We start from the raw sequence: 21,446 nt of genomic DNA on the forward strand, positions 1-21,446 counted from the left end.
TCTTTTTTTTTTTTGTAATCTGAAAAATGCAGAATGCAGTGTTAATATGAATGTGATGCAAAACTCCAGGTTCAATATAAAAAAAATAAATAAAATAAAATTCAAAAACAAATAAAAATAAATAAAAATGAAAAAAAGGACGATCATACCATGGTGGGTTGTCTCCCACCTAGCACTTTTAGTTAAAGTCCTTAAGTTGGACATTTGATGAGCTTCCTGTTATGGTGGCTTATGCTTGAACTCATCCAGGAATCTCCACCAGTGTTTGTGATTCCAGTAACCTCCGGGGTCCCAAACTAGGCGCAGAAAGCCTTTAAGTAAGTTAAAGCAAGTGACAAGGCCCCCAGAGTACTGATTTCTAGATTGAATTCCGAGGTCCCAGACCTTGCCTTTGCACCCATCTTCTTGTTGATCATCATTTTTCGACTTGGGTGGTGAACAGTCAGAATTCTCACTGAGACATCCAAACAGCTTCCTAGACCCATTCAGTTGAGCTTTATACCAACCTTTGCGTTTAAACTTAAAGCTTCCAACCATAATGAACCTTGCAGGACAATTCTTACCACTGGCCATCTTCCTCTTACTCTTAATGCCACAAAGAGCTCTAAGTTGACCATCCGTCTCCAGTAGCCCATATTCAAGTGGGATTAGAAAGCTATGGGATATGAATTTTACCCACTTGAATGTTGTGAAGGATGATGGCAACTTAGGGGGAGGTATTTTTAATGAAATTGCAAGCTCCACTCCCTTGTGCTCTTATCTGATAATTATCACCTCTTTGCAAACTTCTTCAATTTCAACCTCTTCCTCTTGGTATCTTTCTTCCAATTCAATCTCCTCTTCATTGCTTTCCAAGGGCATGGGAGGTTGTGCTTCTTCTTCTTGAATCTCCATCTCTTGATCAACCTCTTCCAAGTCTTCAACTATGATATGCCTTGGAGGTTGTACACCCTCCTCAGCATCAATTACAACCGTCTTGGAAGGAGGCTCTATGTCTTGACTTTCCGATGGAAGTTCTGTATCTCCTAAGTCTTCAACCAACTCTTTTTCCTCTTGAACAATGACAGCTTCTTCTACTTGTTCTAGTACGAATTCATTCTCTGTCTTGTCCACTGGGGTTTCTGGCATCTCCTTCATGCTATGCTCTTCACTAGACTGTCCACATGAAGCTATGGCTGATCCTTGTATATTTGAGCGCCTAGAAGCCCATTAAATTAATACTTGCCCCAGTTGTTGAACAGTTGCCTGAAATTTAATTACTGTTTCCCTTAGGCGATCCTCTGCTTCTCGGGTTGCCGGACTTGGACATGCTACAAAAGAAAGTGGTGGTGGTTGGGAGTGATTGGATTGGAATTGGGGTGGTTCTATATATGGTTCATATGGCTCATAAGGTGGTTGGTATGGTGGTTGAGGGTTAGGGTCATATAGAGGTGAATGGTGGTAGTTGGCTTGTGAGTGTGGTAGTTCAAAGTTGTGTTGAGGAAAGGGTTCATAGGCATATGGTGGTGGTTGTTGATAGTTCATTGGAGGTGGTTGTTGCCATGAGGGTTGATCAAATCCTTGTGGCTCCTCCCATCTTTGATTGTTCCAACCTTGATGCATGTTCTCATTGTAATTTCTTCTTCCTGCAACATAATTGTAACCAGACTCATAGCCAAAGGGGTGAGAGTTCATAGTAGAAAATAAAAATTAAAAATGAAAATAAAAATAAATTTAAATTAAAAGGTTATTTACATTTTGAATTTGAAAATTAAATTTTGAAATTTTGAAATTTGAAATTTGAATTTTTGAAATTTGAAATTTGAAAATTTTTAAATTTAAATTTTGAAAATTGATTTTTGAAATAAGATAAGATAAGATAAAAATTTTAAAATCAAAATCTGAAATTTTTTTTTTAGGCAAATTTCGAAAATTCAATGAAAAATAGAGAAAATATATTTTTTGAATTAAATGAGGAAAGAGAAAAATAATAAAATGACACCAAATTTCAAATTTTTAGATCAAAACGAAGAAAACAACTAAGAACAGCTTGAAGGTCAAGATGAACGTGAAGAACAACTTGAAGATCAAGATGAACACTAAGAACAAATTTTTGAAAAAAAAATTTTTAATAACTAAATAAAAATAAATAACCTCTTAACTTAAGAAAAAAGCAGAAATAAAAACAAAAATAAAAACAAGGAAAAATAAAATATTTACAATAACCAATAATAAGGCACACGTTTGCAATTCCCCGGCAACGGTGCCATTTTGAAGAACTGAAGATTGATGGTTTAGAAGTTATGGTAAATACTCGTTGCAAGTATAGTTACTAAACCAAGCAATCAACCTTTCTTACAAACGTTTTAGTTGTCACAAGTAACAAACCCCTTAAAAATTGTTAACCGAGTATTTAAACCTCGGGTCGTCTTCTCAAGGAATTGCAGGGAGGTGTTCTTATTATTGATTATGAAAAAGTGTGTTTTTGGGGAATGTTGAGTTTGGGCAATGGGCACAGATATATTTAAATGACAAGTAAAATAAATAAATAACTATAAACTAAACTCAATGATAATGAAAATTGAATCTTAATTCCACTTAGTCAACCTTTACTAAAGTAAAGGAAAGTCAAGGGACTAATTAGTTTGATCTTCGAATCCTATTTATTTCCTAAGAAAAAGTTGGGATTATTGAAGTTCAGTTCAATTGGCAAGATAACAATTAACAATTATGCTGTTGAGTTGGATAACTCATGAGTTACTGATTTCTTAACCAAAACCAAAAGGGAAAAAGTAAATCTACTAGAATAAAAATGCCTTCAGATGTAAAGCAACAATAACAGCAATCATAAATTAAAATACCTCAAATAACATTAATTAAGAAAATTATATGTAACATGGAAGAGTTCATAAATTAAATAAAAATAAAGAACTTGGGATTGAGAGTCACTCCTAAAACTAAGTCCTAAATCCTAAGAGAGAGAGGAGAGAACCTCTCTCAAACTGGGCCGCAAACTGGGTCAAAAATAGTCCAGAATTCGCTGGTTTCGAATTTTGCCACGCTGGATTTTCGTCACTGCGATGCGGCCGCATGGATCACGCGATCGCGTCACCTAGCGTCAGGGAAACTATATCATATTATATATCAAATCGAAGCCGCGGACGTTAGCTTTCCAACGCAACTAGAACAGCATCATTTCAACCTCTGTAGCTAAAGTTATAGCCGTTTGAGTGCAGAGAGGTCAGGCTGGACAGCTTAGCAATTTCTCCAACTTCTTGCATTCCTTCCACTTTTGCATGCTTTCTTCCCATCCTCCAAGCCATTCATGCCTTATAATATCTGAAAACACTTAACATACATATCAAGGCATATAATGGTAATAGGAGAGGATTAATAATAAGCAAATATAAGATCAAAGGAGCATGTTTTCAATCAAAGCACATAATTAGGAAGGCAAATGTAAAACCATGCAAATAGTATGAATAAGTGGGTAAAGAGTAGATAGAAACCACTCAATTGAGCACAAGATAAACCATAAAATAGTGGTTTATCAATCGGTTTCCTAGGTAACAAGAGATTCACAAATTTAAAGAACAGTCAACTTATATTCAAGCAAGGATATCAGATTATTGATCATAAATCAGATAGATACGGGAGTAGCAAAAATTAAAATGAAATCATCAATAATGCAATTTACTAGCCAGGGAATCGAAAGGAATAAGAATGCTAGCCCGTGCATTCATGAATTGGTTTGGTTGTAGCCAAGTAATGCAAAATTCAAAATTGCCAAAACCTATGCAAAAAATGAAATAATTTGCAGAAAATTGGGCAGCATTCTGGCTAAAATTGGATGTTCCCGGGTAATAAACAGCAAGAAAAATAGTTCATGTGAGATTAAAAAGTGCTGCAAAGAGTCACAAACACTAGGAGTAGTAAAGAATAGTCTAGCAGCAGTGTGAAACATTAAAGAACAACATATGAACAGTACTAACGTCACAGCCAGATCAAAATTGCAGAATAGGTAAAATAAGTAACAAGAACGGCGCAATTAGCAGGCCTAAATCCACTAACCACATCCTAGCTACCTAACCACCTAGAATCCACTACAGACATGCATCTCTAACTATCCTAATTTGAACAGAATCAGAAAAATATGCAATTAACTACGGATGATAAGGAAATCGGTGTTCGGCGGAACCTGGTATGTGTATGAACAGAGGTGAGGGCAGAGAGATGGTGGTGGAGACGCGGCGGTGCTGGGAGAGTGGCGCGGCGGCGTTGTGCAGTGGCGGCAAGGGTGGTTTGGTGGGGCTGGGTGGATGAGGGTTAAGGTTGGGAAAGGGGATGAATGGGTAAGAGGGTAGGGTTGGAGGGGGGTTGGCCGGCAGTTCTGTGTGGGTGGCGCAGTGATCGGCGGTGGTGGGCAGCTGGTGCGGTGGTGGTTGAAAGGGGTGGAAGAGAGTAGTGGAGGAAGAAGAGAAAGAAGAGAGGGAGAGAGGGTGTTGGCGGCGCAACGGGTAGGGTTTCGCGTGAAGGGGGTTAGTATTTTTGAATCCACGCGAACGCGTGGAGCACGCGATCGCATGACTAGGGTGAAATGGGTTTGACGCGGTCGCGTGATCGACGCAGTCGCGTGGGTTGGGTAAAAGATGGGTGACCTGAACGCGTGAGGCATGCGACCGCGTCGCTGAAGATTGTGCTAGACGCACACTTTCAGCGTCGTTTCAGCGCAACTCTCTGTTTCCATTTAGGGGGCCATTATATCAACGCGACGCGGACACGTCGCTCACGCTTTCATGTGGGATGAGTGTTTTGCAAGTGACGCGTTCGCGTCAGGGACGCGAACGCGTGGGCTATTTTGTGCTAAACGCACACTAGCCGCACGATTCCAGCCCAGCTTTCTGGGCGTTGGATCTTTATGTCGATTTCCTTCTCACGCCCACGCGTGGCCTGCGCGCTCGCATGGGGTGATCTCTTTTTTTTATGCAATTATGCAGTATGCAATATGCAGTGCTAATGTAGATGCTATGAATACTTCTAGGTTCAATGAAAATAAAATAAAATAAAAACAAACAACACGAAATAAAGTCCTTAAGTTGGACATTTGATGAGCTTCCTGTTATGGTGGCTTGTGCTTAAATTCATCCAAAAATCTCCACCAATGTTTGGAATGCCAACAGCCTCCGGGGTCCTAAACTAGGCATGTAAAGCTTTTGAGCAGCTTCAAACAGATTCTCAGGCTCCCGGGGTGACGAATGTCAGAATAGATTCTAGGATCCCAAACTTTGCTTTTAAATCCGCCTTTGTTTTGATCTATATTCTTCCATCCGTGCACTTCGAATTGAAGCGTAGAACCTTATTGAATCTTGCACACCAGCTCTGAGTACGAGCCATTTCCTTCTTACTCTTAAAGCCACAGAGAGCTCTAAGCTGGCCATCTGTTTCAAGCAAATCATATTCAAGTGGAAAAGTAAAGATAAAGGTTAAGGATTGCACCCACTTGAAGCTTGTATTAGGTGGTAATGGCCTTGGGATAGGTGTTTCCAGTGGTTCTATAAGCTCTACTCCTTTGTATTCTTCTGTGAATTCCTCCACTTCTTTGCAAAATTCTTCAACTACAACTGCATCTTGATCAAAGTCTTCTATGTCTTCCTCATCACTCAAGTCATAAGTTAGAGGTTGAGAGAAATCTACTTCGACATCATCTTCGTATTCACTTGGATAAGGTTCTTCAGGCTCAAGGAGTTCAGTTGCGGATGTAAGTTCGTGACTAGGAGAGCTTGATTCATGATCATCACTGCCTATGGAATCAACTTCTTGGTCTGTTCCGTCCAATTTTTCACAAGGTATATGCTTTGGAGGTTGTGCACTGTCCTCCCCGGCATCAAATTCGAACTTCTCGGCAGAATCCTTTACAGTTCTCGATTCCCATGGAGGTTCAGCATCTCCTAAATCTTCAACCACTTCTTCCTCTACAACTATTATGGCTTCCTCCACATGTTCCAATACAAAGCCATGCTCCTCATTGTCCACCGAAGTTTCTAGTGTCTCCTTCATGCTACGCTCTTCTTTTGATTCTCCACATGTAGCCATGGGAGTACTCTGAGTACTCAGATGTTGGGAAGCTAATTTATTTACCACCTCGGTTAAGGCAGTAGTGAGTTCCAGCACGTCCCTTTGCATCTTCGCTTGCCCTTGAAGAAGAACACGAAGTTTGTTATCCATTGGAGATTGGGGTGGATATGAGAGTTCATTGGTTGGGAGAGAGGGCTCATAATACAGAAGTGGTTCTTCTTGATAAGGATATGGGGATGGTGAATGTTGCAGTGGTGGTTCTTGGGAGTAATTAGATTGAAATTATGGTGGATAAGGGTCATACGGTGGTGAATGGTGAAAAGGAACTTGTGAATGTGGTGGTTCAAAGCTATGTTGAGAGGGTGGTTTATGAGCACAGGGTGGAACTTGTTGGTAACTACAAAGGGATCCACCGTATCTATCAGCTTGGTATGCATTGTAGAATGGTCGTCATCTGTGATACTGTGGAGGGTGTTGTTGCCTAAAGGGTTGATCAAGTCCTCGTTGCTCCATCCATCCTCGATTGCTCTGACCTTGATGCATGTTCCTGCTATAGCTTTCATTCCCTTCAACAATATTAGAACCAAACTCAAAGTGAGAGGGGTGAGAACTCATGGTAGCTAATAAGAATTAAAAATGAAAATAGAAACAAATAAACAGGAAAAAGAAAAATATTTACAATAACCAATAATAAGACACATGTTTGCAATTCCCCGACAACGGCGCCATTTGAAAAGAGCGAAACTCTCGCGCGATCTAGAATTTTCACAAATAAGTTCCCGTTGTAAGTATAGCTTTTAGACCGACAAGAATTCCTTCCTTACAAAAGTTTTGTTTGTCACTTAAGCAAACCCAATAAAATTCATAACCGAGTATTTAAACCTCAGGTCGTCTTCTCAAGGAATTGCAGGGAGGTGTTCTTATTATTAACTATGGAAAAGGTAGAATTTTGGGTTTTTAAAATAAAGAACAAGTAATTTAAATGGCAGGAAAAATAAATTAATAATTAATAAAACTCTTGGCAAGGTATGAAAACTTGAAAGTCCTATCCTAGTTATCCTTATCGATGGTGATGAGAATTGAGTTTTAATCCCACTTAGTTAACCTTTACTAAAGCAAAGGAAAGTCAAGTGGACTAATTAGTTTGATTCTCAAGTCCTAGCCAACTCCTAAGAAAGGACTAGAGTTATCGGAATTCAATTCAATTAGCAAAAATAACAATTATCAATTACGATGAGTTTGATAACTCAAGAGTCTCCGATCAATCAATTAAAGCCAAGAATATAAAAAGCTAAATAAGAATCATAAATCTGAAATACCTCAATTGCACTAAATAAAGAAAATCCTAACATAAATGGTTCATAAGCCAATTTGGCAACATAAGTAATCAACAAATAAAAGCATTAAAGCATCTGAAAGTAGAATAGAAATATAAAGTAAAAAGAATATTGAACCTGTGACTGAAGATGAGATGAACTAAACTAATAGAAATCCTAAAATCCTAAATCCTTATCTCTAAAAACTACATCTAAATTATGAAAAGTGAATAATTGGAAGACCTCTCTATGAATGGAGGCATTCTCCCACTTTATAACCTCTAATCTGTGTTTTCTGGACTTGGATCTGGGCCAAAAGGGTTTCAGAAATCGCTGGGGGCATTTTCTGCAGTTTCTGCACGTAGCGTCTGTCACGCGTCCGCGTGGGTCACGCGGTCGCGTCATCTGGGAGTTTTCCTTGTCACGCGTTCGCTTCGGTCACGCGTACGCGTCATTTGTGTTCTGCTCAAGGCAAGCATCCGCGTCAGTCACGCGTTCGCGTCACTGCCCTTTTCTTCAAAACTCCATTTTTTTTTACTTTCCTTCCAATTTTTTATGTTTCCTTTCTGTCCTCTAAGCCATTCCTGCCTTAGGAGATCTGAAAATACTTGACACACAAATCATGGCATCGAATGGTAATGAAAGGTAATTAAAATTAATATTTTTAAAGCATAGGAAACATGTTTTTCACATATATCACATAATAAGGAAGGGAAAAGTAAAACCATGTAATTTACATGAATAAGTGGGTGAAGGATTGAATAAATCACTTAAATTGAGCATAAAATACATCATAAAATATGGGTTTATTAGCCAGTCACCAGTTCTCATGATGCACACAGGTTCCGATCCAAGCTCCATGAAGAACACTTTTATGATCATACTTACAAGAAGGCTGTGACTCTGGAAGTGAGATTTGCACTGCAATCGGATGAATATCCGGAAATTCTATTTCAAATTCAGAGAAGAGGATGGCAATTTCTGTGCAATCCACACACTGAGGTTGGACAACTGATGGTCTAAGAATTTTATAGAAATCTCTGGGTCACTTACAAGGATGTTGAGGGGGTCAATGAAAAGAATTATCAGAGCTATGTAAGAGAAAAAGTCATTAATTTCAGTCCAAGAAACATCTGTCGGGCCCTCCATCTGCCGGGTCCAGATCATATGTCCACTTGTTACAGCGAGAGGACGCATAGGGACCAGAAACTGGATCAGGTTATTGAAGAAATATGCATACCGGGTTCTCAGTGGAGGATAGGTGCCGAGGGGAAGCCGAACCAACTAAAGAGCACTAATCTTCGTCCTTTAGCTAGGGGATGGTTAGACTTTATTCGAAGATCTATCATGCCAACTAGCAACCGGTCCGAATACACTGTGGACCAGGCTGTCATGATTTACTATATCATGAAGGGAGAAGTGGTGGAGGTAGAGGACATTATTCCAGAACAGATATATAGCATTGCCTCCAATCCTCTTAACAAGGCTAGGCTTGGTTTTCCACATCTGATTTACCGCATGTGTGAAGCAGCAGGGGTAAAGGCAGAGAATGACTTCTCCATTCCTGTTGAGAGACCAATTACCAAGAAGACCATGGAGACTCATATGGAATAGCACAGTGTCCCTATAGAAGAGCAAGTTGAGGAGGAAGCTCAACAGGATCAGCCCCCATTGCCTCAGGGACACAACTTCCCACCTCAGGAATACTGGCAACAGCTCACTTCCTCTATTGAGCAGATGAGGATCACGCAGGATAGCCACTGGCAGTAGTACACTGCATCTATTGAGCACATGAGGGTGACTGGTACACGAAATCGTGATCTCAACACTTCTTCACAACTCCGCGTAACTGACAGCAAGTGCACTGGGTCGTCCAAGTAATACCTTACGTGAGTAAGGGTCGATCCCACGGAGATTGTCGACTTGAAGCAAGCTATGGTCATCTTGTAAATCTCAGTCAGGCAGATTCAATTTATTATGAGGTTTTGATAATTAGAATATAAATAAAACATAAAATAAGATAAAGTTACTTATGTAATTCATTGGTGGGAATTTCAGATAAGTGTATGGAGATGCTTTGTTGCTTCTGAACCTCTGCTTTCCTATTGTCTTCTTCCAACCATGCGTTACCTCCTTCCATGGCAAGATGTAAGATCCTCTCAGTGAAAATGGTCCTCTACAGTTTCTGCACGGCTAATCAACTGTTGGAATTCTCGTCTCGGATGAAAAATACCAGGCACAGCTACCACATGGCTAATCATCTGTCGGATCCCGCTAGCGTCAGAATAAGATCCATTGATCCTTTTGCACACCGTCCAACATTCGCATGTTTGAAGCTCGTCACAGTCATCCCTTCTCAGATCCTACTCAAAATACCACAGACAAGGTTTAGACTTTCTGGATCCCAGGAATGGCTGCCAATAATTCTAGCCTATACCACGAAGATACTAATCTCATGGACTCGGTCCGTGTATTAGATACCTAAGAGAATATACTCCAGCTGTCGTCCAATGACTACGTTAAATATCATGTAGACCGCTTTGTGGTTGTCAGGCACGCGATCTTGGCTAAGCGAGTAACGAAGATTGGGTGATTGTCACGGGTCACCCCTTCATTCTGACTTAACTGAATTAAGTACGAGAGTATATCTTAGAGAAGAAGTAGGCGTGAATTGAATAGAAAACAGTAGTAATTGCATTGATTCATGAAGAACAGCAGAGCTCCACACCTTAATCTATGGGGTGTAGAAACTCCACCGTTGAAAATACATAAATGAAAAAGGTCTAGGCATGGCCGTGAGGCCAGCCTCCACACGTGTACAATAGCATAAGATGGTAAAAGTCTCGATGCGAATACAATAGTAAAAAGTACTATTTATACTAAACTAGTTACTAGGGATTACAGAAAATGAGTAACTAAGTGCAGATAGTGCAGAAATCCACTTTCGGGGCCCACTTGGTGTGTGCTTGGGCTGAGCATTGAAGATTTTTCGTGCATAGGCTGTTCCTGGAGTTAAATGCCAGCTTTGGTGCCATTTTGGGCGTTTAACTCCAATTCTGGTGCCAGTTTGGGTGTTTTACGCCAAGATGTCTTTGAACGCCAGTTTGGGCCATCAAATCTCGGACAGAAAATACCTGAAATTACAGAAAAACACACAAACTCATAGTAAAGTCCAGAAATGTAATTTTTAAATAAAAAGTAATAAAAATATAATAAAAAGTAGCTAAATCATACTAAAAACTATGTAAAAACAATGCCAAAAAGGGTATAAATTATCCGCTCATCACAACACCAAACTTAAATTGTTGCTTGTCCCCAAACAACTGAAAATAAAATAGGATAAAAAGAAGAGAATATACAATGAATTCCAAACTTATCAATGAAGATTAGCTTCAATTAGATGAGCGGGACTTGTAGCCTTTTTGCTTCTGAATAATTTTGGCATCTCACTTTATCCTTTGAAGCTCAGAATGATTGGCATCTATAGGAACTCAGAATTCAGATAGTGTTATTGATTCTCCTAGTTCAGTATGTTGATTCTTGAACACAGCTACTTTATGAGTCTTGGCCGTGACCCTAAGCATTTTGTTTTCTAGTATTACCACCGGATACATAAATGCCACAGACACATAACTGGGTGAACCTTTTCAGATTGTGACTCAGCTTTGCTAGAGTCCCCAGTTAGAGGTGCCCAGAGCTCTTAAGCACACTCTTTTTGCTTTGGACCACGACTTTAACCGCTCAGTCTTAAGCTTTTCACTTGACACCTTCACGCCACAAGCACATGGTTAGGGACAGCTTGATTTAGCCGCTTAGGCCAGGATTTTATTCCTATGGGCCCTCCTATCCATTAATGCTCAAAGCCTTGGATCCTTTTTCTACCCTTGCCTTTTGGTTTAAAGGGTTACTGGCTTTTTCTACTTGCTTTTTCTTTTTCTTTCTTTTTTTTTATTTTTTTCACCATTTTTTTTGCAAGCTTTGTGTTCGCTGCTTTTTCTTGCTTCAAGAATCAATTTTATAAATTTTCAGATTATCAAATAACATTTCTCCTTTTTCTTTATTCTTTCAAGAGCCAACAATTTTAACATTCATAAACAACAAATTCAAAAATATGCACTGTTCAAACATTCATTCAGAAAACAAAAAGTATTGCCACCACATCAAAATAATTAAACTAATTTCAAGATAGAATTCAAAATCCATGTACCTCTTGTTCTTTTGCAATTAAAAACATTTTTCAATTAAGAAAAGTGAAGGATTCATAGGACATTCATAGCTTTAAGACATAGACACTAGACACTAATGATCATGTAATAAAGACACAAACATAGACAAAACATAAAGCATAATTTTCGAAAAACAGAAAAATAAAAACAAGGAAATTAAAGAACGGGTCCACCTTAGTGATGGCGGCTAGTTCTTCCTCTTGAAGATCTCATGGAGTGCTTGAGCTCCTCTATGTCTCTTCCTTGCCTTTGTTGCTCCTTCCTCATGGCTCTTTGGTCTTCTCTAATTTCATGGAGGAGGATGGAATGCTCTTGGTGCTCCATCCTTAGTTGTCCCATGTTGGAACTCAGTTCTCCTAGGGAGGTGTTAATTTGCTCCCAATAATTTTGTGGAGGAAAGTGCATCCCTTGAGGCATCTCAGGAATTTTTTGATGAGAAATTTCCTCATACTCTTGTTGAGGTCCATGAGTGGGCTCTCTTGTTTGCTCCATCCTCTTCTTAGTGATGGACTTATCTCCTTCAATGAGGATGTCTCCCTCTATGGCAATTCCAGCTGAATTGCATAGGGTACAAATGAGATGAGGAAAGGCTAACCTTGCCAGAGTAGAGGGCTTGTCCGCCACCTTATAGAGTTCTAGGGATATGATCTCATGAACTTCTACTTCCTCTCCAATCATGATGCTATGGATCATGATAGCCCGGTCTATTGTAACTTCAGACCGGTTGCTAGTAGGAATGATAAAGCGTTGGATGAACTCCAACCATCCCCTAGCCACGGGCTTGAGGTCAAGCCTTCTTAGTTGAACCGGCTTGCCTCTTGTGTCTCTCTTCCATTGAGATCCTTCCACACAAATGTCTCTAAATACTTGGTCCAACCTTTGATCAAAGTTGACCCTTCTAGTAAAAGGGTCAGGATCTCCTTGCATCATTGGCAAGTTGAATGCTAACCTCACATTTTTTGGACTGAAATCCAAGTAATTTCCCTGAACCATTGTGAACCAATTCTTTGGGTTCGGGTTCATACTTTGATCATGGTTCTTAGTGATCCATGCATTGGCATAGAACTCTTGAACCATTAAGGTGCCGACTTGTTGAATGGGGTTGGTGAGAGTTTTCCAACCTCTTCTTTGAATTTCATGTCGGATCTCTGGATATTCACTCTTTTTGAGCTTGAAGGGGACCTCGGAGATCACCTTTTTCTTGGCCATAACTTCATAGAAGTGGTTTTGATGGACCTTTGAGATGAATTTCTCCATCTCCCATGACTCGAGTATGGAAGCAATTGCCTTCCCTTTCCTCTTTCTAGAAGTTTCTCCAACCTTAGGTGCCACTGATGGTTATGGAAAAATAAAAAAAAGCTTAGCTTTTCCCATACCAAACTTAGAATTGTTGCTCGTCCTCGAGCAAAAGAAGAAAGAAAAGAGTAGAAGAAGAAGAAATGGAGGAGATGGAGGGTAGTGGTGGTTTCGGCTAAGGGGGGTAATAGTGTGTATAATGTGTGAAATTGAAGGTAGTGAGGAGGGGTATTTATAGGGTAAGAGAGAGGGGGAATTCGGTCATGAAGGGGTGGGTTTGGGAGGAAAATGGTTTGAATTTGAATGGTGAGGTAGGTAGGGTTTATGATGGATGGATGTGAGTGGTGAAGAGAATATGGGGAAGAGGGTAGGATTTGATAGGTGAAGGGTATTTGGGGAAGAGTTATTGATAGGATTGGTCAAGGGTATTTGGGGAAGAGTGTTATAGAAAGGTGTGAAGAGGAGAGAAGAAGAGGTGGGGTAGGTGGGGATCCTGTGGGATCCACAGATCTTGAAGTGTCAAGGAATTCTGCTCCCTGCACCATTCTGGCATTCAGACGCCCATTGTGTGCCAATTCTGGCATTTAACACCAGCTCTGCTACCTTTCTTGGCGTTAAACGCCAGCTCTGCTACCTTTCCTGGCGTTAAACACCAGTCTGCTGCCCATTTCTGGCGTTTAATGCCAGCCAGATGCCAGACAGCCCTTTCTGGCATTAAACGCCTAGAGTGCTGCCCATTTTGGCATTTAACGCCCAGAATACTGGCAGGATGGGCGTTAAACACCCACTCTGCTATCCTTACTGGCGTTTAAACACCAGTAAGCCTGTCCTCTAGGGTGTGCTATTTTTGATGCTGTTTTTCATTTTATTTATGATTTTTCAGTTCTTTTTGTGGCTTCACATGATCATCAATCTAAAGAAAACATAAAATAACAATGGAAAATAAATAAATATAATTAACTAACATTGGGTTGCCTCCCAACAAGCGCTTCTTTAGAGTCAATAGCTTGACAGTAAGCTCTTAGAGAGCTTCACAAAGACTTAGAGCTTAATGGTGGCCTCCCAATACCAAACTTAGAAGTTGAGTGTGAGGGCTCTGCTTGACTCTGTATTGAGAGGAGCCTTTCATGCTTCCTCTCCATGGTTACAGAAGAAGATCCTTGAGCCTTAAACACAAGGTAGTCCTCATTCAATTGAAGGACTAACTCTCCTCTGTCCACATCAATCACAGCTCTTGCTGTGGCTAGGAAGGGTCTTCCAAGGATGATGGATTCATCCTCTTCCTTCCCAGTGTCTAGGATTATGAAATCAGCAGGGATGTAAAAGCCTTCAACCTTCACTAAGACATCCTCGACAAGTCCATAAGCATGTTTCCATGAATTGTCTGCCATCTCTAGTGAGATTCTTGCAGCTTGTACCTCAAAGATCCCTAGTTTCTCCATTACAGAGAGTGGCATGAGGTTTATACTTGAACCAAGGTCACACAGAGCCTTCTTAAAGGTCATAGTGCCTATGATGCAAGGTATTAAGAACTTTTCGGGATTCGGTTTCTTCAGAGGTAATTTCTGTTGAACCAAGGTATTTAGTTCATTGATGAGCATTGGAGGTTCATCCTCCCAAGTCTCATTACCAAATAACTTGGCATTCAGTTTCATGATTGCTCCTAAATACTGAGCAACTTGCTCTTCAATAATATATTCATCCTCTTCAGAGGAAGAATACTCATCAGAGCTCATGAATGGCAACAGTAAGTTCAGTGGAATCTCTATGGTCTCTGTATGAGCCTCAGATTCCTTTGGTTTCTCAATAGAGAACTCCTTAGTGGCCAGTGGATGTCCATTGAGGTCTTCCTTGGTGGAAATTACTGCCTTTCCCTCCTCTATAGGTTCGGCCATGTTGGACGTGTTTATGGCCTCACATTCTCTCTTTGGATTATCTTTTGTATTGCTTGGGAGAGTACTAGGAGGGATTTCAGTAACTCTTTTACTCAGTTGACCCACTTGTGCCTCCAAATTTCTAATGGAGGACCTTATTTCAGTCATGAAACTGTGAGTGGTCTTACTTAGATCAGAGATTATGGTTGCTAAGTCAGAGAGGCTCTACTTAGAATTCTCTATCTGTTGCTCAGAAGATGATGGGAAAGGCTTGCTATTGCCAAACCTATTTCTTCCACCATTATTATTATTGAAGCCTTGTTGAGGCTTCTGTTGATCCTTTCATGAGAAATTAGGATGATTCCTCCATGAAGGATTATAGGTGTTTTCATAGGATTCTCCCATGTAATTCACCTCTTCCATTGCAGAGTTCTCAGGGTCATAAGCTTCTTCTTTAGAGGAAGCTTCTTTAGTACTGCCGGATGCAGCTTGCATTCCAGTTAGACTCTGAGAAATCATATTGACTTGCTGAGTCAATATTTTATTCTGAGCCAATATTGCATTCAGAGTATCAATCTCAAGAACTCCTTTCTTCTGAGTTGTCCCATTATTCACAGGATTTCTTTCAGAAGTGTACATGAACTGGTTATTTACAACCATTTCAATGAGTTCCTGGGCTTCTGCAGGCGTCTTCTTCAGATGAAGAGATCCACCAGCAGAGTGATCCAATGACATCTTGGACAATTCAGACAGACTATCATATAATATACATAAGATGCTCCATTCTGAAAGCATGTCAGAAGGACACCTTCTGATCAATTGCTTGTATCTTTCCCAAGCTTCATAGAGGGATTCACCTTCCTTCTGTCTGAAGGTTTGGACTTCCACTCTAAGCTTGCTCAACTTTTGAGGTGGAAAGAATTTGGCCAAGAAAGCATTGACCAACTTTTCCCAAGAGTTCAGGCTTTCTTTAGGTTGTGAATCCAACCATATCCTAGCTCTGTCTCTTACAGCAAAGGGAAAAAGCATAAGTCTGTAGATCTCAGGATTAACCCCATTGGTCTTAACAGTGTCACAGATTTGCAAGAATTCAGCTAAAAACTGATGAGGATCTTCCAATAGAAGTCCATAAAACTTGCAATTCTGTTGCATTAGAGAAACTAATTGAGGCTTAAGCTCAAAGTTGTTTGCTCCAATTACAGGAATTGAGATGCTTCTTCCATAGAATTTAGAAGTGGTTGCAGTAAAGTCACCAGGCATCTTCCTTGCATCTCCACCATTGTTGTTGGGTTCGGCCATGTCTTCTTCTTTTTTTGAAAATTTCTGTTAGGTCCTCTCCAGAGTGTTGTGCTTTAGCTTTTCTTAGTTTCCTCTTCAGAGTCCTTTCAGGTTCAGGATCAGCTTCAACAAGAATGTTCTTATCCTTGCTCCTACTCATATGAAAAAGAAGAGAACAGAAAAGAATAGGAATCCTCTATGTCACAGTATAGAGATTCTTTTATGTGAGTAGAAGAATAGAAGAAATAGAATGAAGAATGGAGAAGAGGAATTCAAACACAGAGAGAGGGAGAGGGTTCGAATTATAAGAGGAAGAGAAGTGTTAGTAAACAAATAAATAAATAGAAAGAGATGAGAGAGAGAAGAAATTCGAATTTTAATTTAAAAGAAAAGAAAATATTTTTGTTTTTATTTTAATTATTGGTTAGTATTCGAAAATATTAAAAGAAATAAACTAAAATTAAAACATAAAACAATTAGTTAATTAAAAAGAATTTTGAAAAAGGGGTTAGTTATTTTCAAAAATTGGAGAGAGAAAAGTAGTTAGGTGGTTTTGAAAAAGATATGATTGAAATAGAAAACTTTTAAAATCAAACAAAAAAGTCAAGTAGTTAATTGAAAAAGATTTGAAAATCAATTTTGAAAAGATATGATTGAAAATCATTTTGAAAAAGATTTGAAAAGGAAAGTAAAAAGATTTGATTTTTGAAATTAAAGTTGATTACATGACTAACAAGAAACTAAAAGATATGATTCTAGAATTTAAAGATTGATCATTTCTTAATAGGCAAATGACAATTTAAAATTTTTGAATCAAAACATTAATTGTTAGCATTAATTCGAAAATATGAGTAAAATAAGGGAAAGATATTTTTTTTTTGATTTTTTGAATTAATGAAGAAAGAGAAAAATACCAAAATGAGACAAAACATAAAAATTTAAGATCAAAACATGTAATGCATGCAAGAACACTTTGAATGTCAAGATGAACACCAAGAACACTTTGAATGTCAAGATGAACACCAAGAACATATTTTTGAAAATTTTTAAGAAAAGAAAAACATGCAAGACACCAAACTTAAAAATTTTTAATGTTTAGACACTCATAATTCGAAAAAGCACAAGGAAAATAAGAAAAGACACAAAACAAGAAAAATCAAAGATCAAACAAGGAAAATCATCAACAATTTGAAGATCAAAGAAGAACACATGATGAATTTTCGAAAATTTAAAGAAAAATCAAGATATGCAATTGACACAAGACTCAAACAAGAAACACAAAATATTTTAATTTTTACGGTTTATTAAATTTTTTTGTATTTTTTGAAAATTATTTTGGAAAAAGAAAGTAAGGGATACAAAATTTTTAATAAGAATCCTAGGAATCATGCAATGTTAGTCCAAAGCTTCGGTCCAAAAGATTAGACATGGCCAAATGGTCAGCCAAGCTTTAGCATAAAACATACAAGCATGTCAATGAGAAGTGGAAGCCTCAGTCCAAAAGATTAGACATGGCTTCTCAGTCAGCCAGGCTTCAACATATCTCATGATACTCTAGAATTCATTCTTAAAAATTCTGAAGAACAAAATTTTTTTTTGAAAATTAAAATAAAAAACTTAAATATAAAATAAAATTACCTAATCTAAGCAACAAGATGAACCGTCAGTTGTCCAAACTCGAACAATCCCTGGCAACGGTGCCAAAAACTTGGTACACGAAATCGTGATCTCAACACTTCTTCACAACTTCGCGTAACTGACCAGCAAGTGCACTGGGTCGTCCAAGTAATACCTTACGTGAGTAAGGGTCGATCCCACGGAGATTGTCGGCTTGAAGCAAGCTATGGTCATCTTGTAAATCTCAGTTAGGTAGATTCAATTGATTATGAGGTTTTGATAATTAGAATATAAATAAAACATAAAATAAGATAAAGTTACTTATGTAATTCATTGGTGGAAATTTCAGATAAGCGTATGGAGATGCTTTGTTGCTTCTGAACCTCTACTTTCCTATTGCCTTCTTCCAACCATGCGTTACCTCCTTCCATGGCAAGCTGTAAGATCCTCTCAGTGAATATGGTCCTGATGAGCGGATATTTTATACGCTTTTTGGGGTTAATTTCATATAGTTTTGAGTATGTTCTAGTTAGTTTTTAGCCTATTTTCATTAGTTTTTAGGAAAAATTTATATTTCTGGACTTTACTATGAGTTGTGTGTTTCTCTGTAATTTCAGGTATTTTTCTGGCTGAAATTGAAGGAGCTGAGCAAAAATCTGACTCAGGCTGAAAAAGGACTGCTGATGCTGTTGGATTCTGACCTCCCTGCACTCAAAGTGGATTTTCTGGAGCTACAGAACTCGAAATGACATGCTTCTAATTGCGTTGGAAAGTAGACATCCAGGGCTTTCCAGCAATATATAATAGTCCATACTTTGCACAAGGATAGATGACGTAAACTGGCGTTCAATGCCAGTTCTCTGCCCAATTCTGGCGTCCAGCGCCAGAAAAGGATCAAAAGCTGGAGTTGAACGCCCAAACTGGCATAAAAACTGGCGTTCAACTCTACAAATGGCCTCTGCACGTGAATTGCTTAAGTCTCAACCCAACACGCACCAAGTGGGCCCCAGAAGTGGATCTCTGCATCATCCATCATAGTTTACTCATATTTTGTAAACATAGGCCACTAGTTTAGTATTTAAACAACTTTTAGAGACTTATTTTGTATCTCATGACATTTTAGATCTAAACTTTGTATTCTCTGATGGCATGAGTCTCTAAACCCCATTGTTGGGGGTGAGCAGCTCTGCTGTGTCTCGATGAATTAATGCAAGTATTTCTGTTTTCCATTCAAACACGCTTGTTCCTATCTAAGATATTCATTCGCGCTTAACTGTGATGGAGGTGATGATCTGTGACACTCATCACCTTCCTCAAATCATGAACGGGTGCCTGACAACCACCTCCGTTCTATATACGATTGAATGAGTATCTCTTAGATTCCTTAATCAGAATCTCCGTGGTATAAGTTAGAACTGATGGCGGCATTCATGAGAATCCGGAAAGTCTAAACCTTGTCTGTGGTATTCCGAGTAGGATTCAAGGATTGAATGACTGTGACGAGCTTCAAACTCCTGAAGGCTGGGCGTTAGTGACAGACGCAAAAGGATAGTAAATCCTATTCCAACTGGATCGAGAACCAACCGGTGATTAGCCGTGCTGTGACAGAGCGCGTGAGCGTAGTTTTCACTGGAAGGATGGAAGGTAGCCATTGACAACGGTGATCCACCAACACATAGCTTGCCATAGGAGGACGTGCGTGCGTGAACAAGAAAACAGAGGAAAGCAGAGATTCAGAAGACAAAGCATCTCCAAAAATCCAACATATTCTCCATTACTGCATAACAAGTAACCTTTAATCCATGCTCTATTGTTTATTTGCAATTCAACTGATAAACATAATTGACTTCCTGACTAAGATTTACAAGATAACCATAGATTGCTTCAAACCAACAATCTCCGTGGGATTCGACCCTTACTCACGTGAGGTATTACTTGGACGACCCAGTGCACTTGCTGGTCAGTGGTACGAGTTGTGAAAAGTGTGATTCATAAGTCGTGCACCAGGTCCTCTATGGTTTCTGCACGGCTAATCAACTGTCAGAATTCTCGTCTCGAATAAAAAATACCAGGCACAGCTACCGCATGGCTTATTATCTGTCCGTTCCCGCTAGCATCGGAATAAGATCCATTGATCCTTTTGCACACTATCACTGCGCCCAACATTTGTAGGTTTGAAGCTCGTCACAGTCATCCCTTCCCAGATCCTACTCGGAATACCAAAGACAAGGTTTAGACTTTCCGGATCCCAGGAATGGCTGCCAATAATTCTAGCCTATACCATGAAGATACTAATCTCACGGACTCGGTCCGTGTATTAGATATCCAAGAGAATATACTCCGGCTGTCGTCCAATGACTACGTTGAACATCATGTAGACCGCTTTGTGGTTGTTAGGCACGCGATCTTGGCTAAGCGAGTAACGAAGATTGGGTGATTGTCACAGGTCACCACTTTATTCTTACTTAACTAAATTAAGTACGAGAGTATATCTTGGAGAAGAAGTAGGCGTGAATTGAATAGAAAACAGTAGTAATTGCATTAATTCATGAAGAACAGCAGAGCTCCACACCTTAATCTATGGGGTGTAGAAACTCCACCATTGAAAATACATAAGTGAAAAAGGTCTAGGCATGGCCGTGAGGCCAGCCTCCAAATGTGTACAATAGCATAAGATGGCAAAAGTCTCAATGCGAATACAATAGTAAAAAGTGCTATTTATACTAAACTAGTTACTAGGGATTACAGAAAATGAGTAACTAAGTGACGATAGTGCAGAAATCCACTTCCGGGGCCTACTTGGTGTGTGCTTGGGCTGAGCATTGAAGCTTTTTCATGCATAGGCTGTTCCTGGAGTTAAACACCAGTTTTGGTGCCAGTTTGGCCGTTTAACTCCAATTCTGGTGCCAGTTTGGACGTTTTACGCCAAGATGTCTTTGAACGCCAGTTTGGGCCATCAAATCTCGAGCAAAGTATGGACTATTATATATTTCTGGAAAATCCAAGATGTCTACTTTCCAATGCAATTGAGATAGCGCCAATTGGGCTTCTGTAGCTCCAGAAAATCCACTTCGAGTGCAGGAGGGTCAGAATCCAATAGCATCTGTAGTCCTTTTTCAGCCTCTGAATCAGATTTTTGCTCAGGTCCCTCAATTTCAGCCAGAAAATACCTGAAATTACAGAAAAATACACAAACTCATAGTAAAGTCCAGAAATGTGATTTTTAAATAAAAACTAATAAAATATAATAAAAAGTAGCTAAATCATATTAAAAACTATGTAAAAACAATACCAAAAAGGGTATAAATTATCCGCTCATCAGTGACACAAAACAACCGTTGGGAGTATCTCACCACCTCCCTTGATCAGATGAGAGCTGCTCAAGACTCTCAGCGCCAGGAGATTTACCAGCTGAGACAGGATTATAGCTGCCTGAGAGGACCATATGGATCACAGCCAGAGGAGAGAGATCCCCACCATGGAGATTGAGGTGGCTTAGTTCCTTTCACTTCCTATTTTATTCGGCCATTACTATGTTATGTTCCTGTTTTCTACTGTTTTGTCTTAGTTTCTGCATGATCCTTTATTATTTCAATTCATAGGTTCTAGTCTGATTTGCTATTTTAATTCTGTTATTTTATTTTAATTCTAAAAAGTGTCTCATGTATCGCTCACTGAGCTTGAATTAAAAAGAAAAAGAAAAAGGAATGATGTATTGCATGAGAAATAGAGTTTATATCAAAGAGTAGTCTTATTTACTTAAACAGGGTGGTATTATTTGTGAT

At 39.2% G+C, this 21,446-nt stretch overlaps 1 non-coding gene across 1 annotated transcript; it reads left to right on the forward strand.

The window, feature by feature from the left end:
* Positions 1-15,555: 15,555 nt before the first annotated feature.
* LOC112725111 (small nucleolar RNA R71) lies at positions 15,556-15,663 on the forward strand. Its single transcript, XR_003164239.1, has one exon. It is a non-coding gene; the product is annotated as a small nucleolar RNA R71 (small nucleolar RNA).
* The last annotated feature ends 5,783 nt before the right edge of the window (positions 15,664-21,446 follow it).

This window comes from Arachis hypogaea, chromosome 11 (genome assembly GCF_003086295.3).
Source record: "Arachis hypogaea cultivar Tifrunner chromosome 11, arahy.Tifrunner.gnm2.J5K5, whole genome shotgun sequence".
Lineage (NCBI taxonomy): Eukaryota > Viridiplantae > Streptophyta > Magnoliopsida > Fabales > Fabaceae > Arachis > Arachis hypogaea.